The sequence below is a fragment of the Podarcis pityusensis genome, assembly GCF_964106645.2.
Source record: "Podarcis pityusensis genome assembly, chromosome: 6".
In the NCBI taxonomy this organism is placed as follows: domain Eukaryota; kingdom Metazoa; phylum Chordata; class Lepidosauria; order Squamata; family Lacertidae; genus Podarcis; species Podarcis pityusensis.
Window position 1 is genome coordinate 83,558,123 of NC_138030.1, and position 12,229 is coordinate 83,570,351.

A 12,229-nucleotide genomic window follows, 5' to 3' on the forward strand; every position below is an offset into this window, starting at 1 on the left:
TAAAAACTAATTTAACAAACAGAAAAAGAAAGCACAGCACAAAAGGAAGTCTACATGAGCCCTAAATGTGAACTCAGTTGAATTTCTCCTCCATCCCTAGTCCCAACAACCCTGTTTGTGAAAGGATTCCAGTAGCACTTCGTGCCACAGGCTGACTGCAATCTGTAAGTACAGATCAGATTGCAACCCCACAAGCCACAAAGTGCGCAATTATTATTATTTTAGCTCAGATGGAAAACAGTGGCCCAGATGCCTATTTAGTATCTGAAGAAGTGTGCATGCACACGAAAACTTATACCCAGAATAAACTTAGTTGGTCTCTAAGGTGCTACTGGACATTTTTTTTAAAAAAAAATTATTTATTTCAACTGCGTCAGACCAACACAACTACCTACCTGAATCTGGCCTGTTATGATTTAGCATAAAGTGCTATTTTTAAATACTCTGATGTGACATAACTAAGGGTGCTGTTGCTAGAGGCAAAACTAAGCTTTATTTCACTTGGGTCAAAGACCCACTGGCATTTGCGTACACACCCACCCACCCCACCTACAGGCTGGGGCTTGCCGATCAGAAGGTCGGCGGTTCGAATCCCTGTGACAGGGTGAGCTCCGGTTGCTCCTGCCAACCTAGCACTTCGAAAGCACGTCAAGGTGCAAGTAGATAAATAGGTAGCACTCCAGGGGAAGGCAAATGGTGTTTCCGTGCGCTGCTCTGGCTCGCCAGAAGTGCCTTAGTCATGCTGGCCACATTACCTGGAAGCTGTCTACGGACAAACGTCGGCTCCCTCGGTCTATAGAGCGAGATGAGCGTGCAACCCCAGAGTCGTCTGCAACTGGACCTAACGGTCAGGGTACCTTTACCTTTTTACCTACTGCTCTGGCTGTTGTCACCAAGCTCTGGAGTAATCACTTCACAAGGGCAGAACTTTTGGTTGCACAAGAGTTCTTGCTGATCAAGTCAGAAGTGGTAGTCAGAGGCTTCCCATCCTATAGCATGCATTGTTTGGTCATGTAAGTGAACATGATGTGCTGAAAATTGAATCTGTGCAGCTTCTATCTCCGAGTAGTATACAGCAGGGATGCCCCAGGTGTTGTTAGGTTCCAATTCCCTTCATCCCTGATCATTGTCCATGTTTGTTGGGGCTGATGGGAGTTGGAGCCCAACAGCCTCTAGATGTGCACAGGCTGCGCCAATGCTCAGCCTTGGCTGGCTTCCCACTTAATTGATAAACACAGCCTGATGTGGAAGACAGTGGCATAGCGTGGTTTGCCAGTGCCCGGGGCCATGCTGAAATAGGAGGGAGTGGAACAGGTGGAATATGCTTATGCATTCAACTGGCTAATGGCATCTGCATCACCCAGGAGGTTGCAGCCACAGAGAAGAGAAAAGAAGAGTCATTCTGTTGTTTGGAGAGGTCACTTGCATGGAGAAGCCATTTTCGACAGCCCAGTGATGCAAGCACACAGCTGTATTGAGGCAGTATTGGTTGTTGAACTTTTGTGGCCCTAACAATTTTGCACACGGGGCAACCACAATGCCACTGATGGAAGAGACTGAAGACATGAATGACATGATGATGTGGGAGAAAAAAGCCTATTTGTATCCAGTTACCACATCAGCGGGTGGCGCTGTGGGTTAAACCACAGAGCCTAGGGCTGTTCGAATCCCTGCGACGGGGTGAACTCCCGTTGCTTGGTCCCTGCTCCTGCCAACCTAGCAGTTCGAAAGCACGTCAAAGTGCAAGTAGATAAATAGGTATTGCTCCGGCGGGAAGGTTAACGGCATATCCGTGTGCTGCTCTGGTTCTCCAGAAGCAGCTTAGTCATGCTGGCCACATGACCCGGAAGCTGTACTCCGGCTCCCTCGGCCAGTAAAGCGAGATGAGCGCCGCAACTCGAGAGTCGTCCACGACTGGATCTAATGGTCAGGGGTCCCTTTAACTTTACCTTACCACATCACATAAGTCACTAATATGTCCTTGTAAACCAGGAGAACCCCCCCTAATTGGGCAGAAAAATGGAAGGAAGAGCTTGTGAAAGAGTTGAATGAGGAGAGTTACATGGTCATGGTTGCTCCAGGGGCATGTATTTTGAAATTTAATAGTTTCCCATCCTGTAAGCATGAGGGCTAGAAATGAATAAATGTAGGATTAGGGCATGCACCAGCAGCCCAAGAGCAGAGGTTGGTCAGAAGACATGGAGGGTAGGGCTCCTGGAGCTTTAAGAGTTAAGAACTCACTAAATTTCAGCAGGTGCAATTTACTTCTCTGTCCTAGATAACAAAGGCTGTATAACCTGTCTGTATAATCATTTCCCTCTGGTCCCCCTATCTCACTTATCACATTGGGTAGAATCTGTACAATGGTTGCCTGATATGACAGCTCTGGAGACTGAAATGACAGGTGTTTCCACATTGTCTTCTGCTGAAATTACCACCATCATTGTTCTTAAGCAAGTCCTATTTCAACATCCAATTAGTTCACCTGAATGCTGACAGACTTTTCATGTCCAGTTGAAAATAGATTGTTCCCAGCCTTATGGAATGTCCTTCATGAAAGAATGCCTTGAGTGAAGGTCCTTGAGTTCTTGGGCACGACCTATTCAAGCTTGTGGACTTTAAAATATGTGAGGTAGATTGGCCAAAGTACTCACGGCACCGGGGTCTTTCTGCCAGCAGATATGCATTTTATCAACTTCCTCAACAGAGAAAGTAAATATTCCCTCCAAACTTTGGTATCTAATTGCTCCCTTCAAGATAGGAATCTCAGAAGGCCAGGCAGGCATCTACAGAACTGAAAAGGGTTTGCGGAAAAGTCATAAACATGATTACCCCATGTCTGGTGTTTGTTCATCCTTAAAAGTGTTCTACTTGCATTTGCCAACTTTCCTCTTGCAGAACTCTTGCACCTTGTGGATCAGAACATGGAGCCACTCCGGAATCCACAATCCTCTGAATTCTGTGAGATGGCCTTGACAACGGCATGGTTCCATCATTGCAAGTATTTCCACTTGCACAATGAGACTTCCCCTTCTCCTCTTCCTAATGTGCACCCCACCCTCCCCAAATCTGCTCCAGAGGTTGATGGAGCCCCCAGAACAGATTTGGGGGCACAAGGCGGGAGGAAGGCAGAAAGAGTCCATAGCACAAACACAAATCTTTGTGCTGAAGGGACAATTACTTAGTGCTACATGTGATACAGGCCAAATTTATTCTTCCTTTCACAGGAAAGAATTGTTTGGAGTGGCTAGAAAGCACATAGCTTTGCTTCAGTTCACACTTGAATGCGACTCTACTTAATCCACACATCTGAAAACAATCCTAATTGAAACCACAGCTATCCTTTGAAACCTGCAGTTCTCCAACAACAACAAAAAGTGTACGTATTAGGGGGAGCAGTGGCGTAGCGTGGGGGGTGCAGGGGGGGGCCGGCCGCACCGGGCGCAACATCTGGGGGGGCGCACTCGCACTAACTAATCTAGTGGAAGAGACTCGAGTGCTAAAATCCACGGGTTAGGGGGCGCAAATTACTTGCCTTGCCCCGGGTGCTGACAACCCACGCTACGCCACTGAGGGGGAGTACACATAAAATGCATGCTTTCAATTAAAAGTACATTAAAATGCATTGCTATTATTTTTAATATTTATAATCCATTTAGATCCCAGAAAAAGACAAAAGAAATGAACAGATAGCCAGCTCTGAAAACATGCAACAAACTTCCATACCAGAATCAGGACCCAGCATACAGAAATCACGAGGTTCCAGGTAATATATATGGATCGTTAAGCTTGTTACATCAGTAAACACTCGTTACTAAAGCTGTGTTCTCTTTCATCTGCTATACAAAGGACATGATTGCTTTTTGAATCTTACAACATGCCAGACTACCCAACAAGAGTTAAATTGCTATGTAATCAATGTAAGGTGCAATCCTGTACATACTTTTGGAAATAAAGTGTTGAACTCAGCTGGGCTTACTTTTGACTTAAGAGCAATATTTCATAAAATGTCATATACTGCTAGATTGTAAAAAAAAAAAAAAAACCACAACCCTCAGTGTGGTTTACAGTAAAAATAAAACAATAAAATCATTAGTGAAGACAGTTCTTTGAAACATTCAACAGATAAAATCAGCAACAGATTAAAACATACTTCAGCACCCTACATGCCTGGGTAGACTTGTCTAAACAAAAATGTTTTCACCAGGAGCTGAAAAGTGTAGTGAAGACATCTGCCAGTGTCAACAGGCGGGGAGTTCCACAGTGTAGGTGCTCCCACACTAAATGATTGATATCACTAAATGATTGATATCTTGCAGATGCAGAACAAGTAGTATGTGGCACCTGTAATAGTGCCAGACTGTTATTTACCATAGTCAATTTACAGACCCACCCTTCAGTAACATGACTCTCTGGCTGATATCCAGTTTAATCACACCCACTCACACCCCCCGCTTCCGAGCTCCAGGATGCAAATTCCTGGGTAACAGGAGCTGGAAGTAACACAATAAAAGCAGCCCAATTTCTCACAAGCAGGGGGAGTGGGTGGGTTGTAAGACCAGCCAGCCGTGAGTGCCAGCACAGCGAAAAGTTTTGAGAAATGTGGCAAGGAGTACTGGAAAACCACAGTACAGGTATGTTCAAGCAGCACCAAAAGGCACCTGCAGGGGACTTACAGAGCTTACTTTAAAAGACAGGGTAGCAGGGCCAATGAGACTCTGGGGTTGCGCACTCATCTTGCTTTATTGGCCGAGGGAGCCGGCATACAGCTTCTGGGTCATGTGGCCAGCGTGACTAAGCTGCTTCTGGCGAACCAGAGCAGCACACGGAAATGCCGTTTACCTTCCCGCCGGAGTGGTACCTATTTATCTACTTGAACTTTGGCGTGCTTTCAAACTGCTAGGTGGGCAGGAGCAGGGACCGAGCAACGGGAGCTCACCCCATCACGGGGATTCAAACCGCCGACCTTCCGATCGGCAAGTCCTAGGCTCTGTGGTTTAACCCACAGTGCCACCCACGTCCCTCCCTGATTCCGTAGGGCTCCTATAAAGTACACTTTCCTATCAACCTCTTCCTGCCCAGTTGAGAAAACTAGGTCCAGAGTGTGGCCTGCCACATGCGTTGGGTCAATGACCTGTTGATACAGCCCCATGGTCGTTACGGCAGCCATGAAGTTGTAAGCCACCCCAAAGCCAGTTGCCATGCCATGGATGTTGAAGTCCCCAATAACCAGCAGTCTGGGAGTCCTCAACACTGCCTCCGAGACCAGCCTTGTCTCTTTAAAAAAAAGAAGAAAAGAATTATTTATACTTTTCAAGTTTATACATTTCACTCATTTTACAATCCTTTTGACCTTTCAAAGCTTGACTTCCTTCCCCCTCTTTCTGTGGTTCCTTAAATTTATTTTTCATACTTTCTGCATATCCAAGTTAACTTAATTTGCTCAGTTATTCATCCTCTTTAAATATATACTCTTATGAAGCTGCAGGTTATTACAATAATCCTGCCCATGTTGAAAGTACGATAAGTGTGATAATACGATAATCTTTATTGTCATTGTCCCATACAGAACAACAAAATTGAAAATCTACATCAGACATTCAGAAACCAAGAAGCCTGCTATCCCAGCCTGGTTAGCCCCCTAAAAACTCTGATACCCCATAATTAAATACAATATACTCCCATAGAGACTACCTTACACTGCGTTTAAAACCAAAATCGCATTTGGATAAAACCTGTTTCTCAGGCGGCTAGTCCTAGTCTTTATAACTCTGTACCTTCTTCCAGAAGGCAGAAGCTGAAAGAGATCATTTCCAGGGTGCGCACTATCCTGCACTATCTCTGCAGCTTTCTTATGGCACCTGGAAGCATAGATTTGATCAAGGTGGGAAGGGTGCACCCAATTATTCTCTCTGCAGTCTTTACAACCCTGGACAACATTGTATTTTTCCCTGACCGTGCAGCTCCCAAACCACACACACGGACCATAAGTTAATACACTCTCAACAGTACAATGGTAAAATGCCATCAACAGGTCCTTTGATGTTTTTATTGGTTTAAATATTCAACAAACCATTTCCATTCTTTTGTTTAAAAAATTGGGAATTATAGGGATAAAACTACCTAAATGGTATAGAAACTTATTCATGTATGCTACTATAGCGGCAAGAACGTTGCATGCTCCCAAATGGAAAGAAGCAGAAGTCCCAGCAAAGGAAAAATGGATACATAAACTTACAGAATATGCAGAAATGGTGAAACTTCCCAGAAGAAGAAATCAAGATAACCTTTTTTTAAAAGGATGGAAATGTTTTATTGAATATTTACAGACAAATTGTAAGTAGATAAGAACATGGGCAGGATTATGGTAACCACCTGCAGTCTTATAAGAGTATATTTTGAAAGCAGATGAATAAATGAGCAAATTGAGTTAATTTGGATATGCAGAAAATATTAAAAATAAATTTAAGGAACTGCAGAAAGAAGGAAGTCAAGTTTTGAAACGTTAAAACGATTGTAAAATTAGTGAGATGTAGAAACCTGAAAAGCATAAATGATTTGTTTATAAAAGTGGCATAGACCATATCAAGGCTCCTCATCCACAAATCAGGTCACGAAGAGCCGAGCTGACCTTCTGCCCCAGCAAATATAGCTGCCTGTACAACCTGTGAGCTCAGTGCAACCCACTCCAGACTTCTTCCCATGACTTACCTGGCTAAACAGCACACTTCCAGAAGTCTTTGCTATGGGTTTCCCCAGAGTGGGGGAGGACAAGGAGGATGTGGAAAACCAGTTGGCTTTCTCTTAGCTGTCTTTTGAAGTTCTCAGAGTCATCATTTAAATGTTACAGTCCACATCAAGCTATGTCAATAGTCTCAACTGAGCATGCGTTCAGTGTAATCCTGTTGTCACGAGCAGAGTGCCACCTGATTTCAGAAGAACCAGGCTAGCAGTCGCCATTTAAGCCAATGGTACTTGTTTTTTCCAACCAGTGCTAATGTCTGCCCTTGTTGAACCAGACCCGCCTATCCTTTAATTAAAGATTTACAGTGTCTACTCATCTACTACATTCTTTAATAAGCGGAAGTGTCATCGGAAGAAAGAACACAAACCTTTTGATGTGTAACCAGCCCCTGATATAGCTTAACATTCCTTCGCCTCTATTCCAGAGGGATAACTTAAACAACCCTGTTATGTAGGTTATGAGTCACTGCCTGAATTAGGAGTTTTCATAGGCTGAAATTTAATTTGTGAGTGTCCTAAGTGTAAACTGACAATTATACCATGCTAGTTCGCATTTTGGCTCCACTTTGCTTCAGTCCTGATGCTGCTTCTATGGTGATAGAAGTAGACACATCTTTTGAATGCATGTGCATTTAAATGTCAGGTTTGGAAGGCAAACATTGTCTGCACTGCTGTTGTTAAAGTTGGCTTAACTGTAGCAATAAGTGCTTAGATTCTGCAATCTCTGGTAAAGGTAAAGGGGCCCCTGACCATTAGGTCCAGTCGTGACCGACTCTGGGGTTGCGGCGCTCATCTTGCTTTATTGGCCGAAGGAGCTTCCGGGTCATGTGGCCAGCATGACTAAGCCGCTTCTGGCAAACCAGAGCAGCACATGGAAACACCGTTTACCTTCCCGCTGGAGTGGTACCTATTTATCTACTTGCACTTTTGACGTGCTTTTGAACTATTAGGTTGGCAGGAGCTGGGACAGAGCAAAAGGAGCTCACCCCGTCGCAGGATTTTGAACCGCCGACCTTCTGATCAGCAAGCCCAAGCTCTGTGGTTTAAACCCACAGCGCCACCCGTGTCCCACAATCTTCAGTAGTAATGGTAATAATCATCATCGTAACAGTAAGAAAAACCTAGATGCTATGCAACAGCCTATCTCAAACTGGCATTGGGTAGGACTGATGGAAGTTGTAGTCCCATCTGGAGGGCACCAGGTTCAGGACAGCTGCTATACAAACACTTAGAACAGAGGTTTCCAACCTTTTTGAGTCCACCACTCCCTTGACCAACTGCATTCTTTCTGCAGCACCCCTCAGGAGTGCCGTTATGTCACCCCTTGCCTACAGAGCTGGCAGCCTCTCACCCTTTTTCGAACACCCTCCCCTATGGATATGATGATGATGATGATGATGATGATGATGATGATTATTACCCCGCTCATCTGGGCAGCTTCCAACAGAGTATTAAAATACAGTGGTCTGTTAAACATTAAAAGCTTCCCTAAACAGGGCTGCCTTCAGATGTCTTCTAAAAGTCTGGTAGTTGTTTTTCTCTTTGACATCTGCTGGGAGGGCATTCCACAGAAGGCCCTCTGCCTGGTTCCCTGTAACTTGGCTTCTCACAATGAGGGAACCGCCAGAAGGCACTCGGCGCTAGACCTCAGTGTCCGGGCAGAACAATGGGGGTGGAGATGCTCCTTCAGGTGTTCCCTCAGCCTCTCTCCTCTCCCCTCTCCTTGGGAGTCCGCTGCTGCCGCCCCTGGTCTCTGAGCCCCCACCCCCAAGAGAGGTGCCTCTTCACACTGCCCCACAGGGGCCTGGGACTTGTCTGTCCATTCCCAACAGCAAGGGCTGGTGGACTGGCTGGGCCAGCCCCAGAGGCACCATTTGCATGCAGAGCTTGTAAGCAGGGCTGCTGCAACCAAGAGCTATGCAAGCCATTGGGAGGAAGAAACACAAGAAGGTATCAGAGGAGAGAGGGAAGGGAAGAGAAGAGGGACAGAGGCCAGTGTTGCCTGCGGCACCCCGGACCATCATTCAAGGCACCCCAGGGTGCCATGGAACACTGGTTGAAAGCCACTGACTTAGAAAGACCGGCCCTCTTCAAATGGGCTTTGAAAAACAATGGAACACCAATGGATGAAAACCTGTAGGAAGGGAGTGTGAAACTTAAAACCACAACGCGTTATACATAAGCATGCTGAAATACGCGAGTCAGGCAACAGCTTTGAAGAGAATCGATTGACTGAAAATCAAGTAGCAAAAAGGATTGTGTGACTAACAGCCATAAGAGAAAGATGCAAAGCAGAAGGGAATCATCATAACTTAGAGATAGAGGTGAATGCTAAGCAAGAGCTAAAGAATGGACAGATTTAAATAACATAACTATGAACTGAAACCATAATTTGTAAATTTAAAGTGGAGAAATATAGACATATGTATTTGTGGAGAACTTCAGGCAAGAGAATGCAAGATAGATATAGGGGAAGACGTGCATTCGTCTTGTATATTTCTACTTAAGAGTAAGAAGAAATTCCCACTGCATTCAACAGGATTTACTTCCAGGTAGTAAGGGGGGAGAAATTTGGGGACTTCCGGGTTGGCGCCATCGCCGAATGGCGGACTCCCTCCGAGCTCCGGAGGGAGTCTGCTCGGCAGGGGCTGGGTCCTACCGCGCCGGCGACGCGGGGACCCTCAAAAACCACGGGCACGGAGCCCGTGGACATGGGGACTCGGCTGGCACCGCTAGCGCCCTCCCGACTCGTGAAGGAGCCTTTTTAAAGGCTTCGGATCGGGTGCCGGGGAGTGGCGTGGTGCTTTGAGTCCATTGCTTCCCCTGCCGAGCGCAGCCGCATGCCATTCGACGGAGAGCGCTGACTTCTTCCATTGGAAATTCGGACTATCAACAACAACCCGTGAGTAATTGGGAAACCGGGTACAAAAGGAGAAAAAAAGAAATTTTTTCGGATTCGGCACAAGCGGGGGGGATCTAAAAAGGAAGTCAGTCCCCCCCCCCGACTGTAAACATTCTAAAACAAGGACTGGGTAACCAAGATCGAAAGAGAAGTTTATTGCTGACAAAAATCATTAATTCCACGAAGGGAAATTACAAGAATTGTGCTGGAGGAGAAGAGTGGAGGGTGAGAGGGAAAATGCAACCCCCCCTGGGAACCGGGGCGATTCATAGAACCTGGCGAAGAGAGACGGAGACTTTGACAGCTGTCAAAGTAGCTGTCAAAGCTGGAGAATATAAAGAGGACTTTGTTACAAGGACTTTGCTGGCTAATTCTGTTACAATTTGACACAATATGGATATAAACTGTCGGAAAATAAGGAACAACAATTTGACTTTTGGATTAGAGGATATAAAGTTACTACAATCCCCCTAGAGGGGTTTCGGGACATTACAAGTGGTCGTATGTGGAAAATCACTCTGGGATTCGTACAGGACTTATCTTCTGGGAAAGCTGCAAAACTGACATAGTATTTTGTCTACAGAGGTGTTTACATTAAAAGGAGACAATAGAATTTTCTATTGAAGAAAGGAAGGGACTGGACGTAAGTTTTTGTTCCTGAACAACAAACCTCTGTAGAGATACCAGATTTCGGAATAAGAAAGTCTTAGCAGCTGAACAAGACAAGAAACCTGAGAAAGTAAGGAATAAAAAGAACAAAGGACTAACTACGACACGGAAAGAATAATGGGAGGAGCAGCAAAGACCAAGGAAATTAAAGGCATCTATTAGACTGGATTTTTGAAGTTAAACATTATTAAAATAAACAAATTAAAAGAAAACTGGCAAGGTGGAATGGGAAAAATCTGGCCATGGACTTGAGATCTCCAGGCTGACAACATATAGACTGATGGACATGTGGAATTCAAACTGGGGAAGGGAAGGGGGAGTTTTGGAATCCAAAGGCTAATGTAACCATCTTTCTGAACCTTCTTATACTTTTTATCTTTTATTTCTTTATATAACTTTTGTATATCATGGTATTTTGATTTGGCATGTTTAAAAAAAAAGGGAATTCGTGGAAGGAAATTGGGGTTGATCTTGGGGAAAAATCTTTTTTCTTTTTCTGTTAATGATGAGGGATGATGATAAAATTGTATAATTTAAATTGGTTAATGGGTTAAACATATTAAGTTTTAAATTGGGAGTGAGAGCTTGTGGAACCAAATTAATGAAAGGGGAATATAGTCGGGGGGGGGGAGGAGGGAGTCCCAGAAAGAAGATAATGAAAGTAAGGCTCTAAATGTATTCTATCTTTTCTTTTCTGTTATTTTTCTATATTATTGGAAATTCTAATAAATATGATTTAAAAAAAAAAAAAAGTAAGGGGGGAGAAATTTGATTCAGTTTACATTTAAAGCCACATTTTTTCAGATTTTCACTTTCAGAAACATATTGTACCAAAACCGCAGCCATCCAAAATGTGCACTTATCCAAATTTTGCAATGCAATTTTCCAATCAAATTATGTATTTTTTAAAAATGTATATATTAGGGGAAAGTGTGCAGATCAGTGAACATAACAAACAAAAATGCATGCTATTAGGAGGAAATGCTTGCAGAAATGTGCATATTAGTCAAAACTGCATGCAACAGTGTTTATTAAGAGAAAATTGCATTACAATGAATTGTCATGAGGATTTTTTAAATCACAAAACCCTGCAGAACTGTGGAGAGCTGGATTTAAGATTGGAAAAAAATGAGAAACAGAGAGAGAACCCAAACGAACAGGTCTTTCTATCCCTCAGGACCTCTCTTTCCCCCAAATTAAATCTTGCTGTATCACCCACCGAACTCTCCCAAATTCCAGAACCATTTCGAAAAGTAAAAAGTTCCCTTGGGTTTGGCATGGGCTGCTAGGCTCATTTTGGCCAATTTTGGGGAGAAAAGGACCTTTTCCTATGACAGCAATTGGAGACAAAAAAAAGGGCTGCTTTTCTTGTTCAGAATGCAACTATGATCCCTATTTTCATTATACCTCTGAGGATGCAGCCTCTAACTTTATACATAGCATTTGACCATATTCCTCCTAGGCTCCCTTTCCTCCTCTGAACTGTCTACACTGAAAGACCAACAGGTTACCCCTCTCTTACCTCAACTTTACAACCTGCACTGGAATATGCAGAAATTTCATAAGCTTTCCCAGGCACCTCTGGAGGGATTTGTTCCTGATCCTAGCAGATCAACTTTTGAGAAGCATATGAATAACATCCCTCATGCACAAAAGTCCTTCTGGAGAGCATTACATAAGCAGACTCTGTTGGCTGGTTTTGTCTGGATGTGGAAAGGGAACCCTTTGATCACTGTCCAGATTTAACATGACGAAAGGCATGTGTAAAAAAACAAATAAAAATTAGCATCACTTAGGTTGTTTCCCCTTGTGGTTTCAATGGGAAGACTACACCAAATACCGCTTTAACCAGAGCTTAGAACCAGAGGGGCAGGCTGCTGTTGCGAAACATATTGTTGTGACATCTTAAAATCT

General features: G+C 44.1%; 1 protein-coding gene and 1 long non-coding RNA gene across 5 annotated transcripts in view; one reads left to right on the plus strand and one right to left on the minus strand.

Moving 5' to 3' along the window:
- Nucleotides 1–12,229, minus strand: part of LOC308480546 (flavin-containing monooxygenase 1-like) — a 30,175-nt gene that overhangs the window by 17,630 nt on the left and 316 nt on the right. Inside the window, exon 1 of one of the 3 annotated variants that reach the window (XM_081012218.1) lies at nucleotides 11,838–12,010. The exons of 1 other annotated variant lie outside the window; for it this stretch is intronic. The gene's annotated coding sequence lies outside the window, so the exon portion shown is untranslated. Of the gene's footprint in view, nucleotides 1–6,711; nucleotides 6,892–11,837; nucleotides 12,011–12,229 lie in introns of those variants that run through there. One more of the 3 variants, XM_081012219.1, reaches the window with a different exon arrangement.
- The window catches only part of LOC308480660, a 20,386-nt gene continuing 8,157 nt past the window's right edge, over nucleotides 1–12,229 (plus strand). The window contains exons 1-2 of one of the 2 annotated variants that reach the window (XR_013988198.1): nucleotides 1–3,379; nucleotides 3,660–4,634. This is a non-coding gene — a long non-coding RNA (uncharacterized lncRNA). Of the gene's footprint in view, nucleotides 3,380–3,419; nucleotides 4,635–12,229 lie in introns of those variants that run through there. The other variant, XR_013988199.1, reaches the window with a different exon arrangement.